This window comes from Cryptomeria japonica, chromosome 8 (assembly GCF_030272615.1).
Source record: "Cryptomeria japonica chromosome 8, Sugi_1.0, whole genome shotgun sequence".
Taxonomy (NCBI): domain Eukaryota; kingdom Viridiplantae; phylum Streptophyta; class Pinopsida; order Cupressales; family Cupressaceae; genus Cryptomeria; species Cryptomeria japonica.
The window spans coordinates 316,341,324-316,362,665 of record NC_081412.1 but is presented as its reverse complement, the minus strand read 5'-3'; positions in this window follow the sequence as shown (position 1 = coordinate 316,362,665).

Below are 21,342 nucleotides of genomic sequence, written 5' to 3'. Positions count from 1 at the left end.
CCTTCCATAGCAAAGAAAATCATGCGTGCTGGATACTATTGGCCATCCATGGAAAAGGACTCCTATTATTTTGTTAGAAAATGCAAGAAGTGCCAAGTTCATGGAGACCTGATACAACTTTCAAATATTTGATTGGAAAATGTATTATTATATATATGAATGACCTGACAATATTCTCCAAAGTTAGGGGAAATCACCTAGACCACCTTCACAAAGCCTTAGAAAGATGCCGAAGATATGGGATATCTCTCAATCTCAAAAAATATGTATTCGGGGTAGCTGAAGGGAAGCTCCCTAGTCATGTAATCTCTAAAAGAGGGATATCCATAGATCTGGATCAAGTGGAAGCATTGTTAAAATTGTAGATGCCTAGAAGTAAAAAGGAGATGAGATCTTTCTTTGGGAAGATCAATTTTGTCAGAAAATTTATCATTGGATTCATAGAGATAGTCAAGCCTTTGAACGAAATGATGAAAAAGGATGCTAAGATTGAATGGACTGCTAAAGAAAGAGATGCCTTTTCCTAGATTAAGAAGTCCATTATAGAAGCTCCTGTACTGACTAGTCCTGACTATACTTTGCCTTTTTTATATATTTTATTTTGCCTCGTTGCATTCAGGTATCACTGTTTTGACACAACAACAAGCAGGGGATGAGAAAACCATCACATTCATGATCTCCCCTTTTAAGAATGTTGAGGTGAGATATTCTGCTCGTGAGAAACAAAATTTTGCTTTGGTAAGAGTAAGTAGTCAATAAATTTACACAGTATACCTTGAGGAGCAAGATATATGCAATTGTGTCGGATCAAGTAGTTAAGTCACTACTTATGCAATCAGAACTTGGAGAACACCGAGGGAAATATATGGCTATTTTACAAGAGTTTGATCTAGAAATGCATCCAATGAGGATAGTTAGAGTCTAGGGTTTGTCTCAAGCTATGGTGATTGATATCCCTCAAATCCAGTGCCAACAGTATACATTGCAGTCATTCACTTAGGACCCATGGTACATTGATTTGTTTTTTATCTTATTGAATAACAAGTATCTTGAAGGGTTGACAACCACACAAAGATGATCTTTAAGGCTCAAAAGTGTCAATTATATGATCAAGGATTCAACACTTTATAGGAAGAACTATGAAGGTATTTACCTTCGATGTCTTGATCATCAGGAAGCCCATAAAATGATCAAGGAATTCCATGGAAAGTATGGTACAAGTCATGGGTCAGCAGATGCTACTGCACATCATATTTTGAAGGTTGGATACTACTGGCCTAGTATTTTTAAAGATACTCATGAACATGTTCATCATTGCCATACATGCCAAACTGCAGCTTCCAAAGAAAGGAATCCCGCCATGCCTCTCCAACAAGTGTTTGAGGTAAGACCATTTGCCCAATGGGAATTGGATTTCGTAGGTGTCATTAATCCTAACTCGTCTACATGACACAAGTTCATTCTCACAACAATGGATTATTGCACTTGATGGACGGAGGCCATAACATGTAGGAATGCTACTGTAGAGGTTGTTCTGAAATTCATTGATGAATAGATCCTCACCAGGTTTGGTATGCCATTCGCTCTGGTATGTGACAATGGCCCTACTTTTACTTCAACATAATTAATGCAATGGTCGTATGAGTACAAGGTAGTTATGAAATTCTCATCTAATTATTACTCGCAAGGGAATCGAGTAACTGAATCCACGAATAAAAACATTTTAGATGTTATTAAGAAGCTACTTGAGAGTAACCCTAGGGAATGGCACAATCCATTGAGGTATGCCTTATGGGTTGACCGCACCAGAGTTAAAGCTGCCTTAGGAACTTCTTTGTACTACCTTGTCTATGGCCAAAATCTTGGTTTTCTGGTCAATTTATAGATACCTATCCTCCAGCTAATGAAAGATATTGAAATTGAGGACCAGGTAGAGGTTCGTCTCCTGAATCTATTAAAACTTGATGAGAAAAGGATAAATACCTTGCAACACTTCGCTAAGCATCAAGCAGTTCTTAAGCAACAGTTTGATAAAAGAGCCAAGGTGAAAGCCTTTCAGATCTTTGACTTAGTTCTGTTATGGGACAAGGCCAAGGAAAAGAAGGGTGATCACCATAAGTTTGAGAGGTTATGGTTAGGTCCTTACCAGATTACTAAAATTTTAGGAGAGAACACTTTTAGGTTAAGCTCTTTGACAGGAGAACTTGTACAATTGCCCATCAATGGTCAGTTCCTCAAGTACTACTTTGATTGATCCTTAGTGGAGCTTGACCTATTGTACTATAGTAGATTAGTTGTTTTTGTTTTGTTTTATTTTCTTTGTTGCTTGTTTGATTTTGTGTGTTGGTTGCATGTTTTCATTTTTCCTGCATGCATGTTTCCCTTTTTGTTTTTGTTTATTTGTTTTTTTTGGTTTTTTCATTTTGTTATGTCAGGATACATGTTTATTTTCAAAGATTCTAAAGGATAGGTGTTCTTTGCATAACCTAGTGGAATTTTTTGAGAGATTTCTACTCTTTTCTCTTTACATCTTCATTATTATTTGGTTAATTTTGAAACCTTGGTCTACACTCGTCCAAGGTGCTATATAATGGTTTAAATATGATTTGAGTTCTTGAATCTCAATTGGAAAAGGCTAACCTGATTACTCAGCACTACCATCACATTAAGCTATATCAGAAATTTTTATAATATATCAGATGAACTTATTTCCAAGTGAAAAATCAAAAGTCCGGATGTTTCACATTGTCCACGATGGCTCCCAACCTAGTAATCAAACTTCAATGTTTGAAAGTTTCTTAAACGTTATGAAAGAAATAATCCTTCTATATTCTATGATGTTAAAGATGATCTAAAAAAAGAGAGAAGTGATCTTGTTGCTCATATAGATCCAGATTGAGAACCGGTTAGAAGTGCATAGGCAAAGGTAGCATCTCGTCCTGTTTCTAAAGAAAGAGAAAAGAAACGATCCACTTAAAGCAAGTAATCTCCACCGAGGCCATGGATGCTTGGCTGGCAATGGAGTGCTTCTTAACAGGAGCCATAGGTATCTCTGTCGGGGCTATGGATGCCTGAATGGCAGCAGAGCTATGCCCATGATAACTTTACACGAAATACATTGGTTGACTTCACCTACCTAACTTGGGCCAAATTTCATTTGTTTGTCTTCATTATTGAGAATGATGGAGTAATAAATCATGCGCACACACTTATACATTGTTTTGAATGATAGTAGCCTTAGGTGTCAGGTTATAACAAAGATTTTGAAGTTCTAAAATGCCTAGAGTAATTTTTCTCAGATAGTCGCCATTTGTTATGCCCTGCATACGTTGCCCCATTAGTTTTCTTATCTTGAAAATATGGGTCCCCCTTTTTTTTTTCTTTTTTTTTTTCTTTTGTAGCTTTGTTTTTTCTAGTTTTTGCCTTAACATCCTAGAACCCTAGAGTCCCGAGGTGTTCTTTGCCTGTTTTTGAAATCCTACCCCAGAGTTCTGAGGTAGGCCCTTGTTTTTTGTTGTGTTCTTACCTCGGAACCCCGAAGTTCCAAGGTAGGATTTTTCTTCTTGTGTTTGTCACAACCTCAGAACCCCTGAGTTCCGATGTTGTGCCTTGTCTTTTTGTCATTGAAGCCTCGAAATCCCAGAGTCTCAGAATTCTGAGTTCTTCATGTTTTTTTGTTAGTTACTTCGGAACCCCAAAACCTCGGAGTCCCGAAGTAGTTTTGCTTGTTTTTCTTTTTCCACCCCGGAACCCCAGAGTTTCAAGTTGTGTTTTTGTCTTTTTGTGTTTTCCATCTCAGAATTTTGGAGCCTTGAACTCCCGAGGTAGTGTTTAAGGTGACTGTACAGATGAAATATCGGGGGTATAAATAGAGGAAATGAAATTTTTTGAGCTTATTTGTGCATTCAAGTTTTCCAACCTCCTAGATCTGCCTCCCGACTTCGCGCCTCCATGTTGTCAAGTTTTCGAGGATATTCTTTTTTTTTCCTCCCTCTTTGTGTTTTCTTGTTTAGATTTTTTAGTTTTTAGCTTAGATTTTCTTTTTTTGACTTTTATTGTTTTGCGTGTTTAAGTTCTTCCCGTGTGCCTTAGGGTTTTCAAACCTCGGATCCCCAGAGTTTCGGGCTCTATAGTTCTAATCAACCTTGGAATCCCAGATCCTCAGAGTCCTAAGGTTGATCTTTTTTGGGTTGTTCTTTTAACTCAGAACCCCGGATCCCTGGAGTTTCGAACCACCATTTGACCTATGGATGAACTACCCCTAACCTCGGAACCCCAGAGTTCTAAATTTCTTTCCTCTTAGGCCACTATTTTAACTTGAAACCTCAGATCCTCAGAGTTATGGACCATCTTTTGGGCCTTCACTCGGACCACCTCATAACCTCAGAGCCCCAAAGTCCCGAATGAGCTTTGCTAACTTAGTCCACCCTAGAATCCCGAAACCCCAGAGTTCCAGGTTTATTGTTTTGAGCTTAGTCCACCCCATAACCTTGGAACCCTGGAGTTCTGGGTTTATTGTTTTAATCTTGTCCTACCCCGGAACCTCGGAACCCTGAAGTTTCGGGCTCCATCATTTTGGGCCACCCTAGAACCTCGAAACTCCGAAGTTTCAAGCCATGTTATTTTAGCCCATCCTTACCTCGAAACCTCGGAGTTCCGAGGTTAGTTGTTTTAGAAAGATTTTGCCACCCAGGAGCCCCAGAGTCCTAGAGTGGGTGATATAATCGATATATTTGATGATGTGATAGGATAATTTGTGGCTCTTTCTTGCAAATCAGACCAATTAGATGGACTCAACCTCCAGCAAGAGAGGGAAGGAATTGTATAAACTCCCCGTAACCATGAAGTACCATTATCAAGGGAAGGTTTATGTTTCCAAACTGGATGATCAAATCAAATGGGTAACTGACATAGAGGTGGGACATGTTGAATGAGAGGATATTATAACACAATTGGATAAACTAAGGCTAGAGGCTCCTTAAAGGAGAATCAAGAGATCAGGGCTAGTAGAAGCAACTATTTTTCCTTAATCTATCCAAGCCCCCGAATTCATTATGATCGTGACACAATTCTACAATGCAGACACTGGGAAGTGCACAGATGATCAAGGCAGGATAATAATAGATTTGTCAGCAAATATACTAGGATTTGTTTTTGGTATTCCTTCAAGAGAGGAAAAGATGCTGTTGACAATTGAGGAGGAAGCTAAAGATGTGTGCAATAAGGATACCGCCTCGAGTAAAAGACACATGAATGAAAATTGGCTTGAGGAGGAGAGGAAAATAGGATTGAAGGCCAATGATATTCTAAGGATTGATTTCAAGGAGCCACAATGTGACCTGATTATTATGTTGAGCAAGGCCTTGGGCAAGACATATTTCCAACATTTCCATTCATGGATGTTTCACTATATGACTACTATTCTGATTGGAAAGAAATATTTTGATTGGGCTCAAATCTTATCAGACAATATACATAAGAGATTGGTTGATGTGCATAGAACATAGAAATTCTTCTTCACCTCATATGTTATTTGGGTAGCTACCCGAGTAGGCAAATTTATAGGGTTGCAAAGAGAGGGTCAACTCGGAGATGAGTAAGGACAAAAGAAGGTGTGGGAATATTACGCTCAACTCCCTCTAGGCAACGCAAAGGCACATTACAAAAGAATAAATGATGCCTTCCTTATCCTTCTCATCATCAAACTCACAAGTGATACAGGTTATAGAATAAGCCCAGAAGCCATGGCAATAATCAAGGAATGGGCATGTTGGTTCATTCAGAACCAACGTTCCACATATATCAGGGTCAGTGGATTTACAGGGAACTCTATGCTGCTACCCAAATACTGCAATGACCAAATAATACTCCTGGAGTATGTCAGGAAGATGTTGGGTTTGAAACCACCGTTGTTTTCAAAACATAAGGCAAGTGTGTATTTTTTAGTTTCTATTGGTTACTTTGCCTATTCCAAGATTTAGGTGGCCAAGGCAATGGAGCAGGAGTTACAAGAATTAAATTTAAAAGAATTCAATTATACTTGAGAGTACTATGACCCATATGATAAACTGAAGCAAATAATACCAAAGGCATATGAGGGGTATACACCAAGATTGGAGGATTTTTTGGCTAACCTCCAAAACAGTTTTGAAGTCAGAGAGAAAAAATATTCTAGACTCTTGGTGCCACAAATATGGAATTTTGAAATAGAGACCAATCTCCCTAAAGAATTAAGGGATTATGGTGAATTGTTAGATCCTATATACAATGAATAGGAAATTGATAAGAAGCCCCTGTCTCCAATCAGATGGTCGGGGCATGAAGAGGTGAATATAGATATAGTAACTCAAACTATTATAGATAGATTTAGGCAGTGGCTGTTTGAGGGTTAGGTTGAGCACTTCAAAGGGGAAGAAAAAGGAATCATTCTTCGATGTTCCTCAGTCAAGGGCTCATAAAGAGTATGCTTGTAGGACAAGGTCAAGCTCCAAAAATAATACGTCTACGTACCAAGAAGAGGGTACCCAACCTGAAGAAAGTATTGAGGAACTCCTAAAGCAAGTCAAGGAGCAAATGAGGAAGGCCAAAATTTCGAAGAAGGCTGCTGATTTTGGAGTAAGAGAAGGGTTAGGAGTTGTGCCATTGGAAGAGGTACATCCCGTTATGACAACAATTGGGCAAAGGCCAGGAGAGGGCACTTAGGAGGAAGATGAACAAGGGAAAGCTGATGAAAGTACACAACCTCCTCCTAATACGACAAGTGCATCTACTCAACCCCTACCAACAACAACAACACAAACTCCAATTTTGACATCAACCACTAGAACCCCTCTGCCAACACCACCTGACATTTTTGTAACAACATCAAAAATATTACCTCCAGTAACCATAGTATTGACTCCTACTGTAGAAAATGTAAGTATTCATCACATTGAGTCAGATTTTGATGAAGAAGATGAGCAACTTGTGGTACAATTGGTACAAAGAAGGACTGAAAAGAAGAAAGAAAAGAAGTTTACCTAGCTCAAGAAATAGGCACTGGTTGACTGGACATTGATGAACAAGGTCAACTAGTTGAGCAACCACTTGGGGGGGAGAGGGAAAAAAATGAGCCTGAGGATTTACAGGATGAAAGATTGGTCTTAAGAAGAAGAAAGTTGAGCTACCAAAGGTTACACTAGAACATGCCATCACTGAAGAACCACGAAAAACAAAGAAGGCAAAGACAATGCATCATTTGTCAAGGATAGGTTTTGGTGAAGTGATTGTTGATGTAGCACTTCCAACACAAGCTGAAGGTCTAGACTCCGTGACATACCAGGTGTCACAAGTCAAATTGGGTAAACAAACCAAGTGGGGAGAGATAGATACATTGGAATTTGCTACTAGTGTCATCAGGGGCCGAATAGAAAAGGAGCACATCTCCCACTCAGAGGTCAAGGCATAGCTAGAACAATATAAGAAACTATTGGTAGAGATGGGTAAGCCCCTAGATACATGTATAGATGAAAATCTACCTTCAACCTCATCACTCCCAGAAGGAGATATAAAAGCACTGGTTGAAGTAAGACAGGTGGTAACTACAACAAAGGCATGTGCACAAACAAATGCCTCTTAAATTAGATTTATTTTGCAAAAAACCATGAGAGTGTATGAAAAGGCCATGCAGGTTGGAGGAGTGTTAGCTTCTTGTTTTTAGCAGTGGGAGCGAAAGCTCAACATTTTTGGCAAACAGTTTCAAGTTTTGAATAAAGTTTTGGATATTGGGGAAGAAGTTATAATAAGAGAAGACCTCTTAGGCGGAGATAGTGTATTAGAGAAGTACGAGAAGTTCGTAGGGTAGTTGTTAGGAGTTTTTGGGCTTGGTATAACCAGTGCTAGACATATGGAGGAGGACAAGTACTTTGCCAATGGGATGCATATGAGGCACATTATTTTGCAGCTCCTTCTTAGTTTGATGTTGTGTTAATGAATAGGTATATGTATTTGATAACTCTGTGTCAATAGGTCTCAAAGATAGTAGAAAATTTGGAAGGTAGAAGAAAGGATGCATAGGAAATTTTGAGGAAATATAAGTTTAGAATCAAACATGTTGTTGACCCTCACGCTAAAGTGATTGCATGTATCATTAGCAACTACAAGACCAATAAAAAGAAGTGAAAGATAAACATACGGTTGCTAATGATAGCATGAATTTTTGAAGGAATTTTGCATGATACTACACTGGGACTTCAACTACACCTCCAACTTACACTTTAGTTTTGAGAAAATTTTGTATGACTACGAAAGCTTGGCTCATGTAGCATCATTTTCGTAATGCTCACCTAGTCCCAATTTTATAATAGTTAACTAGAGTCTAAGACAAAGACTTGCATGTCAATTGCGACTCCTTGCTTTTTTAGAGCTTAATTTAGATAGGTTTATTTCCTAGAAAGTAGGGCAGGAAACTCTATAAATTGAAGATTTCGATAGTTTGTAAGGGTCCACAAATTGATGATTTGAGGCCCATTTAGAGATTTTAGATTATTTTATGCAGATTGTTATGAGATAGAATATTTTTGTGATACAGTCTTTGAAGTTAATACAAGAAACAACTTATAGATTTCCTGATCTATGGGTATGTGCTATTAATTTGTTCCTTGCAGTGTAGTTATGTCTATTGTTTGAAATCAACAACTTGTTCTGGTCTTATGTTTATTACTTCATGAAACATTATGCACACGTAAGTAGCGTATGTGAATTAATGGAATAAACAATATTGTGGTGATATTCTTGCCATGAATTTGTGAGGTTGCTGACTTTGTAGGTTTATTGGAGGTCTGTTATTTAATGCTGGTTTTAATAATATTGATAATTTTTGGATTGCAGAGTACTAATTGTGTAGTTCATTAAGTTGTGATTGCATTAGTTTCATTGTTATTTTCTTGTTTCCTTGATTTATCCTTCACAATTTATTTCAAAAGAATTTTAAATCATAAAATACAAAAAAAAGTAAAGTTATTGGGATTCGTTTAACTAACAAGCCCCTTAGCAAGTACAACTGCATCAACCATTGAGTTGCCCATCACCGTCGAGACCCGACTATAGAGACCTTGGAGTAGTTAGTTTCTTGAAACTTATTTCTTTTCATGAGAGGTGGTGAGTGGTCACCACAAACTACTTGACTGTTGGTGAGTGTGTTAAAACACTCGTCAACACTACCCACAATAAGATGATACTCTGCAGTAGTATGTATAAATATTACAATGGGGAATATACATGCATTTAGGCACATTGCCTAGAGCTCACTGCTCAAAATTAGATGACCCAAAAGGCTCTAACCCTCAAGGAAGGGTCACTACCTTACAATAATATTTTGACTACAATCCGGATTACATAATCCACAAATATAGCATCTACTAATGCCTGATGATAGACCTGGTTAAGCACATTTGTCTGCCCTGCAATAATTTCTACTCAATTCTCCGTACTGAAGGATGAATTTGCTTAAGCATACATACACCATTCTCTGATAATGTAGACACAACATCGACACCCAAATTACATGACTATACCACCTATTTATACAATTCATCAACTTTGAATACAAGGTCAACGAAACCCTCAAACCTCAATTACAAAATTACATCACATGATACATAAATGTACCGCCGAACTAGTACAATGATATACATGTCATAGCATGAACCTAAACCAAATCTCCAAACATGCATCTATTGGCATTTTGGTGCATTTTATATGATCGGTGAATGAAATGGTTGTCATTGTTGGCAACATCATCTCCTAAGTCTTCATAGTCCATCGATAAAGAAGTAAAGGATAACTGGTAAAGAACAAGAGTTCTTATTCCTATCGGTAGTGAGTTATCTGGCTAAGCAGAGTGTAGATCGACTAAGTAGTGAGTAGACCGATATACAGAGGTTAACCAACTAAGCATAGTATAGATCGGCTAAGCAGTGAATAGATCAGTACAAAGGAGGATAATTGACTAAGTAGATAATAGACCGGTACACAGGAGGTAACCGGTTAGGCGGAATTTGATCGATACATCGACATAATAGGAGTCTCAACTGATAGACTTAGAAACGTCCAGTTAACATCCAGTCGAACTGACAGTCTTTCCTTTTCAACCGGTGAACTTATCAGCGTGAACAACTATCTTGATCGATATTCCTGGAATGATTTTTGGAGAGTAATTTAAGGTGCCGTAACAAAATTTTGAATTGATTTTTGGAGGGAAAATTGGTGCCAGAAATCAAGGCTAATATATTCACATAATTCATTCTGATTATGTTGTTGTCAATGTGAGAAAGATCAGTGTGAATGAAAACAGGGGGAGCAGAACAGAGTGCCGAAGATACATGTATGAATCGGTGAAGCCGGCACCGATCAGTTGAACAAAGCAAGCAAAGTGGATCTATGAGACAAAAGTAGTGTCATCGGACATATCATTCATCTTTGTTGCCTTCTAACAATTGCAACATTGTAAATCCTTTAACAAGGTGGACCTTAACCAATTCTTTATGTAAAATCTCTTAACCGAGTCACTTCAGATATGGAGTTATAAAATCGTCTAGCAAGGTGAACTTTAATAGGTTCTAATGTATTCTTAACCAAATACCAGTCACTTCTAACAGGGTGATGTTCTCTGAAAGAACTAGTTGTAAGCTCTTAACATGGCACTCTTTTTCATTGCAGTAAAAGAGATTGTGGGTTATCCCCATCATGGTTTTCTCCTTCTAACTGAGGGTTTCCACATATAATTGCTAGTGTTATGTGATGCTTATCTATGCATGCAAATTTATTTTCTTTGATGTTCTCTGCTTTCATGTTTTATGTATTGCTTAACTAAATTTGGAAGGATAGTTGCAGACCGGTTAGTCTGAAAGTTTGAATTGAGTATAAATTGTTTTGACTAATTCACCCCCCCTCTCAGTCACCAGTTAATACTAACAATTGGTATAAGAGCTTTGGTCCTTTGAAGAAAAGCTTGACAACTTGAGGAAAAAATCATGGAGGAATACCAATATCAGAAGCAGATTGATGAAGCCAATGAAATTATCACTCAACTAAAAGAGAGACTGAGAAAATCTCTTGCCAAAAGAAAGGAACTTTCTCTACAACTAAATGAGAGTTAAGATGTCATAGATCAACTCTCTGAACATAGTGGATCTAAAGAAGCAGAAGAAGTGGTCTCAAAACTGATGAAAAAGAACAAGAAGCTGATTGAAGAAATCACATGTCTAAAGAGAGAACATGAAAGCCAGGCCCTAAGAATGACTGAAATACTAGAAGACAACAAAAATGTAGATGAAAGAAAAAGAGATGTAGAAGAAGCTTTGTCAAAAGCTGAAAAAGATAAAAGGCTTGCGGAAGAAGCCCTAAGAGAAAATGATGCAATCATCATTGAAAAAGATGAAGAAATCCGAATTCTCACTCAGGAGAATGAATACATACATAAGCATCTGCATGACAACACAGAGGAAAAGGAGAAGATGATGAAAGAGATTGAACAAGTCAAAAATGAGTTGAAAACTACAAATGAGAGAAATGAAAAGCTGAGGAAATTTAATGAAAGCTCTGAGAAGATAGATGAACAATTAAAATCTCAGAGGAGAAAAAAGGAGACAACCAGTCTTGGTTACTCCGGGACAGGTCCTATGAAAACTAAAGAATCATCTAAATCCAAAAAGATGAAGGATGATAAAAGGAACAATTCAGAAATGAAAGGTATGAAGTTGTCTAAATGTTCTTGCAATAATTGTGGTAAACTGGGTCATAAGTTTGATGTCTGTCGAAATAAACCAGTTAGTCAAAAGAAGTCTTTCACCTTTGATAGTTATTGCCATAATTGTCACAAGTATGGTCACACTGCTTATAAGTGTAGATCTCAATCTAGAAACATGTCAAATAGAAGAAGCTTTAATGGATATTGCTTTACATACAATAAATATGGACACAAAGCTACATAATGCATGGTCTAGTCAAATGTTTTAAGATCACCATTCAAACTGGTTAGCCCTAATAAAAGGAGTAATCAGTTCAATACAACCCGTTCAACTTGTGGTAATTTGGGTCATGGTGTAGCAAATTGCAGAATGAGAATAGGTCAGAGAAATAATGCAGGACCATGGAGGACAACTGGTATGGCATGTTTCAATTGCCATAAGATCGTTCACTTAGCCAAAGAATGTAGGAATCGATCCTATAACCGATATGAAGACAAGAACCAGTTTGGTAATAAGAAAGGGCAAAATGACCTAAAAGGAAAGAAGACAATTGAAGAATTGAGGAATGAAATTAAAAAGACATGGATTAAGAAGGAAGAAAGAAAACAAGGAGAAAGTCATTCTTAAACTAAGTCATCATCCATCGGTGATGATAGTTCTTCCTCAAAATAAGCATACCGATGCTCAGGTGGAGAACAATGGTAAGATCATTATTGAATCTCCTCGACTGATATGAGGTTATGTCTATCTGCATAGTTTAGATGCGTAAAAGGTTGTTTAAAGTTCTTATTTGGTAAATGTTTTGAGGGCTAGTGTAAATGTTGTTCGTGTACCGATCTCAGTAACAAGCAACCGATAAAAAGTAAATCGGTGTACCTTAAGTTGTAAATGGTCAAAATTTTACTAACTAGCCATTGCTTTGAAGCACTGATAAACCTTAACCGATAAATAAAGAAATGTCAATACATTTCATTTACCTTTCTTTCTTGTGAACATTCTTGAGCTCTTGTGCGACCTAAGGTGATCAAATATTTCTAGTGCTATTGGTGCAAAGAAATCAAACAACATTATAGTGGTGATTGGAAACCCTAGAGGAGAAGGTATTCTACGTATTCAAACCATGTTTTGAATAATTTGTATTAAGTTCATCATGATAGCTTCTGTATCGACTCCTGTATTGGTTGAAGCACTTAAGGAACCACAACTTGAGCTCAAACTTCATCCCATGAAGGCTGGAGAGATCGACATGACCGATGCCCTATCATTTGTGCCCTCCAGTGTGTTACTGGTCGAAGATATTCTCTCTTTCATCCATTGCAAGCTTGAAGAATTTGGAGACAAATTTATTCAAAGCGAATTCAAAGGGTTCTGTAATCATGATTTGTTGAAGGCTGAATATTCACATCTAAAGACCAAGGGTTTGTCGAATGCTGTTGACTTTCCTGATCAATTTCATGTTGACTTGGTTAGGTATGTATTAAGTAGAGTGCATGATCAATTTCTATGGATGGAAGTTGGAGCACCGATTAAGATTACAAAGGATGTAATTCAGAGAGTAACATGGTTTAGTGCAACCGGTGAATCACTAACCCTAAGAACAATTTCATCCATTGAAGTCACTCAGTTGAGAAAATCCCGATGTGATAGTAGAGCAATGACAATCACTCATATTAAGGATGCAGAAGTGAGGTTTGCTTCTATAGTGCTGGGTTATAGGGTCTATCAATCAAGCCAGATGAATAGTGTGCTGAGCGGTGCTATACATGTTGCCTATCGAATCATCAAGGAGGATGCAACATATGATATTTGTGAAATGATTAGAAGCCAATTTCTAGTAAACATGGAGAGAATCAAGAAGGACAAGAAGCAATCTTTCAAATATGGCTCACTATTGATATGTATATTTTTCTATGTGCAAAAATTCTTTCTCGATAAGGGTATTATAGTATGGTCTGAATAAAAACCTATCATGGTTCAGATAGGTGAAATGATTAGGGATTTAGGAGATAGGTTTGGATAAACAATGTGGGGATATTTTAAGGAATTTCAAATCAAGATGCACAAAAGGGAAAGAAAACCAACTGGTATAGTGCAGAAGTACAAAGACAACATTTTCTTTCTTGTAGACACAGATTGTTGCATCATTCAAGTGGTTCAACCCATAAATTTTTGGGTTCCACCTATGGGTTATGAGGTTGCAACATACATTGTTAAAGTTCATGCAAACATGCTACTATCTAAACTGGTAGACAAGAAGGCAAAGAGATTTGGAACTTGTGAGGAGGCAAGCTCCAAAATAAAATAGGAACTTAAGGAGCCAATCACACAAAGAAAAGTAAGAAAAATGATTGATACCCTAGACAAAAATATGGAGGCGAAGCATCCGGTGCCACTACTTCCACCACTACTAGTGAACAAACAGGGGCCAAATCAACCAAAGTTAAACACCAAATAGGAGAAAAGATGAAAATGTCAAAGGAAAAACCCAAGGGTATTGCAACCAGCAAGCCAACATCATACACAAAAGAACAGGAAACAGACACTCCTACATATTCACATGGTAAAGATAGATCGGTAGGAGTAACATATGGTAGGAAGAAAAAGAGTGAAGGGAATTTTGACACAAAAGCTAATAAGAAGCCAAAGAAAGATGAAAAGGAGGGTGATAACACTAACACCCAATTTGATGTGGAAATAAAAGAATTCAGAAGAAGTAATCAAAATGTACTTCCAACTGTTGATGAATTGGTCCATGGGATCAAAGAGTTTGGAGGTCTATCTAGTGTTGGGAGAAAATATCTCCTCTGCAACGAGGAGGACAAAAGAAAAATTGAAGACGCACTTATGTGGAACATGCATAAGTTCTGCAGAACTCCCAATGAACTATATGGAATAGTTCCATTAGACTTGCAAGACCAAATTGAAGGGAGATGGAAAACAACTTTAGCTATTAAGAAAGAGCACAGGATAAAAGCACTCATGGAAGTGTAGCATGAGATTGATTTTAATCAAGCATCTATACTGGCAGAAGCATGTATTCAATGCTCTAAAATAAGGAACAAGACAGGAAGAGTGGAAATAGGAGATGTCCAAGGTGTGCATGATGAGGGTGTTGCCTTGTGGAAGAAAATCTTGAGCCAACAAAAGGAAGGTGAAGAAGAAATAGAAAAGGGAACAAAACAGGACCAAGGTGCAGTTGCTCTTAACAAAGGGAAAGGTAAAGACAAAGGCTCTATTGAAGGTTTTGATGTTTTCTTAGTTGATGATATCATCGGTAATGTTGTGTCAGATATTCCTAATTTGACTAAGGATGTAGAGAAACCGGTTGAACACAAATCAACCATTGAAACTATTGATATTGATGTTTCACCGAAAAAGGGAACCACTCAAACCAAGCATCCGGTGTAGATGAAGTTATAGTTGAAGATATACCTTATGAAGATACATCTCACAGAACTTCTGTATCAATAAATCCCACTAACACTGAACCCCTTTTATCAGCAGAAAAGGAAACATAGGAGAAGGAGGAAAAATAAAAGGAAGTAGAAAAGAAGCAAGAAGAGATGACAAAAACAAAGGAGACTAAGAAAACAAAAGATGACACTCCTCCGGTAAAGAGGAAGTTAGTTTTAGAAAAGGAGAGTGAAAAGAAAAAAGTTACATTCACCATCGCAACCAGCTCTGAGGTTAAGGATGAAGAAAATAATGAAGAAACATAGGAGGAAGAAGAGGAAGAATCTATAATTGACATCAAGAAGATGACCCCCAAGCAATTGATGAAAGTCTCAGAAAAACTGAGAATTCAAGCTGAAAAGGCTAAATCAAGAGCAAAGAAAAAGAAGGCAAGAATTCTCAATTCTACCAAGACACATCTATCTAACCTAATTCCCGATATTACTATTGATGACAATGCACCCATCATTGATCAATTGTGCACTCTTGTAACAACAATCGGTTCAGAGGCAACTGATCTAGAGAAGGTTGCAGTAAGACAATATGAATCAAAGAGAGGAGAAAAACTAATGGAACAAATATCAGCTGGAAAAGTTGCCCTCTCCAACTGCACAAAAGAGGTCAAAAATATACTACAGGAAGTTGGCCAATTATTGGTCAAATCTTCAAGTTTTACTGATTTAATCAGAGATCTAGAAGATAAAAGAAATCAGACTTAAAGAGAAATTCAAGATCTGATAGGTTCTTTTGATCCTCTTACCAGCTCAATAAAAAATTTTAGTGGCAAGATCAAACAACTCAATCATGAAATCAAGCGGTTGAAAGAAGAAGAGGACAAACAATGTCTTAGCTTGTTAGAGCTATAGTGCTACCTGACACCAATTATTGATTTCATGCAAAGGAATGTTAAAGAAGGAGAATGCCTCATAAGTGAACCAGACTACAAGACAATCGATGATATGGAGGATTTTGTTACAGTTTTGCATAGACATTTCAACACCATGAAATAAGTAAAGCCTTCATGGGAATCCCCTTTGAAAGCTGCTCACGAAAATTTCACAGAAATTTTTGCTTTACTTTCATGAATTATTTTGTATAGTCTTTTCCATTGATGTCAAAAGGGGGAGTTTTGTAGAGTTTTTATATTATGAGATAGATGAAACAAGGAGTAATAGGGGTCAAAATTGACATATTTTTGTATTGTTTGCCACCAATGCCAAAGGGGGAGTTTGTTGGAATTTTGGTGCATTTTGTATGATCGATGAATGAAATGGTTGTCATTGTTGGAAACATCATCGTCTAAGTCTTCATAATCCATCGGTAAAGAGGTAAAGGATAATTGGTAAAGAACAAGAGTTCTTATTCCTATCGACAGTGAGTTAGCTGGCTAAGCAGAGTGTAGATTGGCTAAGCAGTAAGTAGACCGGTATACAAAGGTTAACTTTCACTAAGCAGAGTATAGACTAGCTAAGCAGTGAACAGATAGGTACATAGGAGGATAATCGACTAAGTAGATAATAGACTGATATATAGGAGGTAACCGGTTAGACAAAATTTGATTGGTACACTGGCATAATAGGAGTCTCAATTGACAAACTTGGAAATGTCTAGTTAACATCCAGTCAAACCGACAGTCTTTCCTTTTGAACCGACGAATTTATTGGCATGAATGACTGCCTTGACCAATATTCCTGGAATGATTTTTGGAGAGTAATTTAAGGCGTGGTAACAAAATTTTGAATAGGATTTTTGGAGGGAAAATTGGCGCCAAAACTCAAGGCTAATATATTCAGATAATTCATTTTGAATATATTATTGTCAATGTGAGAAAGATCAGTGTGAATGAAAATAGGGGGAGCGGAACATAGTGCAGAAGATACAGGTATGTATCGATGAAGCCGACATTGATCAGTTGAACAAAGCATGCAAAGCGGATCTATGAGACAGAGGTAGTGTCATCGGACATATCATTCATCTTTGTTGCCTTCTAACAATTGCAACATTGTAAATCCTTTAACAAGGTGGACCTTAACCGGTTCTTTATGTAAAATCTCTTAACCGAGTCACTTCAAATATAAATTTGTAAAATCCTCTAGCAAGGTGAACTTTAACAGGTTCTAATGTATTCTTAACAGAATACCAGTCACTTCTAACAGGGTGATGTTCTTAGAAAGAACTGGTTGTAATCTCTTAACAGGGCACTCTTTTTCATTGCAGTAAAAGAGATTGTGGGTTATCACCACCATGATTTTATCCCTCTAACTGAGGGTTTCCATGTATAAATGCTAGTGTTATGTGATGCTTATGTGTGCTTGCAAATTTCTTTTCTTTGATGTTCTCTGCTTTCATGTTTTATGCATTGCTTAATTAAATTTGGAAGGATAGTTGTAGACCGGTCAGTCTAAAAATTTGAATTGAGTATAAATTGTTTTGACTAATTCACGTCCCCCCCTCTCAGTCACCGATTAATACTAACATCATCACCACCGAAAATCTCGCCAAGATCAACCGCAACACGCTACACTACCAGAAATAACACATAACATGAAGAATATAACCGGATCAATAAAATCACCAAGAATATGCACAAAGATCAATACAGACCACCAAAAGAAATAGGACATGATCAAGAAACACCAATAAGCACATTAGAAGCATCCGTAATAGTTGCACCAACACCACTTATTCAAATCTTCATTGATCAACTTGCTAACTCACAGGAACACTCAACGACAACATTTCAGACTAGAAAGATAGCTCGTGGAGCACCAAATCACAAACCATCTAAATTGAAGATACACATGAACATCCAAATTATTCTCCCAAATCTGCAACCAAAGATACAATCATACCGAAGCTCACCAGATCAAATACCAAACTCTACCAACCACAAAACAAAAAGACTGAACTACAAATTAGATCAAATAATATGATCAAGTATACTTTTAGATCATAAAAACCAATAAGGAATTAAGTAGAGATACTAGAGATACTAGAGATACTTCATTACAGAACCAAAAATCCTCAAGCCAACCAAATCAATGCAACGCAATCACCGAAACACCAAACAACTCTCTGCAACACCAAAACACAAGAATATGACAACATCAATGACAATAACATCTTAGAAGAAAAAATGTCCAACAATATCAACAACTAATGGAGTAGCCATTTTTCATAATTCTCATTTTGAAAAGTTTCACGGATAAATACCTTCTCATCGGATTAGGGTTTCACATGAAAATCTTCTTGTGGCTTCGATCTCTAGGAAATCTACTTATAGAGCACCCTAAACCTATTTCTCTCTAAATGCAAAGTGACTAATGAGAGGGTTAAGTTGCCTTTTATCATTCACATATCTAACTTTTTGTTGTAATAAATGTGTTTTCCCTAAACCTTCCGGATACCCTATTTTCTCAGACTACTCCACAAAATTCATCTGCATATCTTTAATATCCCTCAAACTCTTTCGAAAATCATCCCAAATCATCTGCAATATCCTGATACAACTTCTGGGAACCTGCCAGATTTAGGTACCAACTACTAGCAGGGGGAAATAATATTTTCTTGAAAACCCCTTAGGCCAGAGGCCTTAAATCAATTCCCAAAGGAATTTCCAGCACCAGATTCAGGTGCATACCCATTCCCTGCATCAGTCTCACTCTTTTTTACCCGTGTCTTCTTCATTTGATTCCTGATCTCATCCACTTTCTATTTTCCTTTATCATCTGTCCACACATTATTATTCTTGTTTGTCAGACCATTCGTATTCACATTCTTGCTTTTGCAGAATCTTGCAATGTGACCGGATTTGTGGTAATTATAGCACACAACTTTTCCTTGTCCAGACCTATAATTCCCTTTATTTCCTCTTGATTTTCACTAAAGCAATGTGTCTAAAACTATTGTATGCATAAAATATAACATTCCTTCTATTAGAAGAGTTATTTATCATACTTCTGCATTCATTTGATTTATGTCCATACTTATTGCATTTGAAGCATTGACCGAAGAAAGATGGACCATTTTGATTCATTCCACTTCTACTTTGAATAACTTTATAAACAAATTTATTATGAACAAAGCAATTACCATTGAAAATTTGAGCATTAGGTTGTCTTACCAGAGACCTTCTAGGTTTTTTCTTTTGATTTTCTTACTTAGGATTGCTTTGACTAGATCCAGAGCTTTCACCTTTCTCAAATCCAAGACCTTTCTTGTTATCTTCCTTCATCTAGATTTCAAGTAGCACATAAAGTTTAGCTGAGATAATCTTGAACTTATCGTTGTACTCATTTGTAGTAACAAGTTCATCCCTAAGAATGAGAATCTTCTTTACAAGTTCTTCCTCATTGTGTTTGGATTCTTGCAGGTCAAGCTTCAGTTGGCCAATCTCACAATCAAGTCTGGAACATTCATCAGTTCTTTCTTTCAAGGATTGATTGAGATTCTCTTAATTCTTCTTTCTTCCTTCAATTTCCTTGGTCAACCCCATCACCATGTTGAACACAAGATGCCACTGAGAGGGGGGTGGGTGAATCAGTGGTTTCCAAACTTTACCCTTATGTATCCTATGTGTATATACCAGTTAGCAGATCTAACATAAAACATACATACCGGTTAGATAGGAGGATGACACAAATGCAACCACACACAAAAGGGATATCACATAACATTGGTATATACGAGGAAAACCCAAGATGGGAAAAACCTTGGTGAGAAATGCTGCTGGAGTCTACTGCTCCAAACAAGCCTCACAATGAAACATTCAGTTACAACATTTAGGGCACCAACCGAAGGAGAACCACCCTTGCTTTAGGGCACCAACCTAAGGAACACCAACCCCTGATTCTAAGGCACCAACCCAAGGAGCACCAACCCCTACACTAAGATCCAACTCAGTGATTACAAGATCATATAATAAATACAAAAGTAATTTCTCGGTTACAAATGAGTTATGTAACCTCTGCAATCTTTCTTTGTTGCTGCAACCTTACCCGTTCAACCTCTACCCCTTCTCTGTTGGTACTCTACTCTCTGTCAATTCTCTGCTCTCTCTAACACACTACTACTAGCCACCACAGGTCTTCTTCACTATGCCAGTTCTTTTCTATCTGATCATTGCAGGTTCTCATCTTACCAAATTTTCACAGATTCTCACTCTGCTCTTCTCTTCTTTGCAATCTTCTCTGCCGGTTCAATCACCACCAGTGCACTTCACTGTTAGACTCAATGACAGTCTACCAGTTACCTTACCTTCACCGGTTGGAATCTTCTAATCGATCTCCTCTATGATTGTAGATGAACACTTGACTGATTAACTCTCTACTTTTTACTCCCTTCACCGATTTTTCTCTCGCATGCAACAATAATTGTTCTGGTCTTCGATCTGCATACTTATACTATGCCTTCCCACCAAAATGAGATTCAAACTTTTGGCGTGCTAGGGTTCCTTCATCAACCCTAAGGCAAACCAAATCCAATCAGATCTCTTTCTAGAGATCGACCACCTACAATAGATCAATCAAACTCCACCAATTCCACTGTGTCCAGAACACATTTTCCATATTTGGCAAACATGACACCTCTTTCGGTATGCACTTGTCAAACACCTATGAAGTGGTCACACAGATAGCTTCACCTACTCTGATCAACACCTAGACACTCGACCTCGATCATGAAGCCACCGAATATAATCTGTGTCCTCTTTTAAGTCTCAAGCCGCACCCTTCTTCTCTCGACCCATGAAACATGCTATCGACATTAATGTCGACCAGTCACTACCTACCTCACCGAAAACACTTTAGCAACCACAACATGCATGCCACCTATCTCTTACATGTCATTATTGTCGACATCCACCTTTGCTAAGTCTTCTATGTCGGTCCTGACAAGATCACCGACCAACCACACAACCGGGTTCATCTATTGATTCACAAACCCTTTCCATTATACCCTAACCAATTAACCTTCATGCCTTGCAGTTTTCTACTCTTCTGATGGAACACCCTTACCGGTCACGTCACATGCCAAAGAATAGCATGCTCATCTTTATTAGATAAGAGCCTTTCACTTCTACTCTTTTGCTCGCTTATCGGTGGACATCTATATCGGTGATATCTTCTGCATGTATACAGGTAACATACTATGCATACCTGTG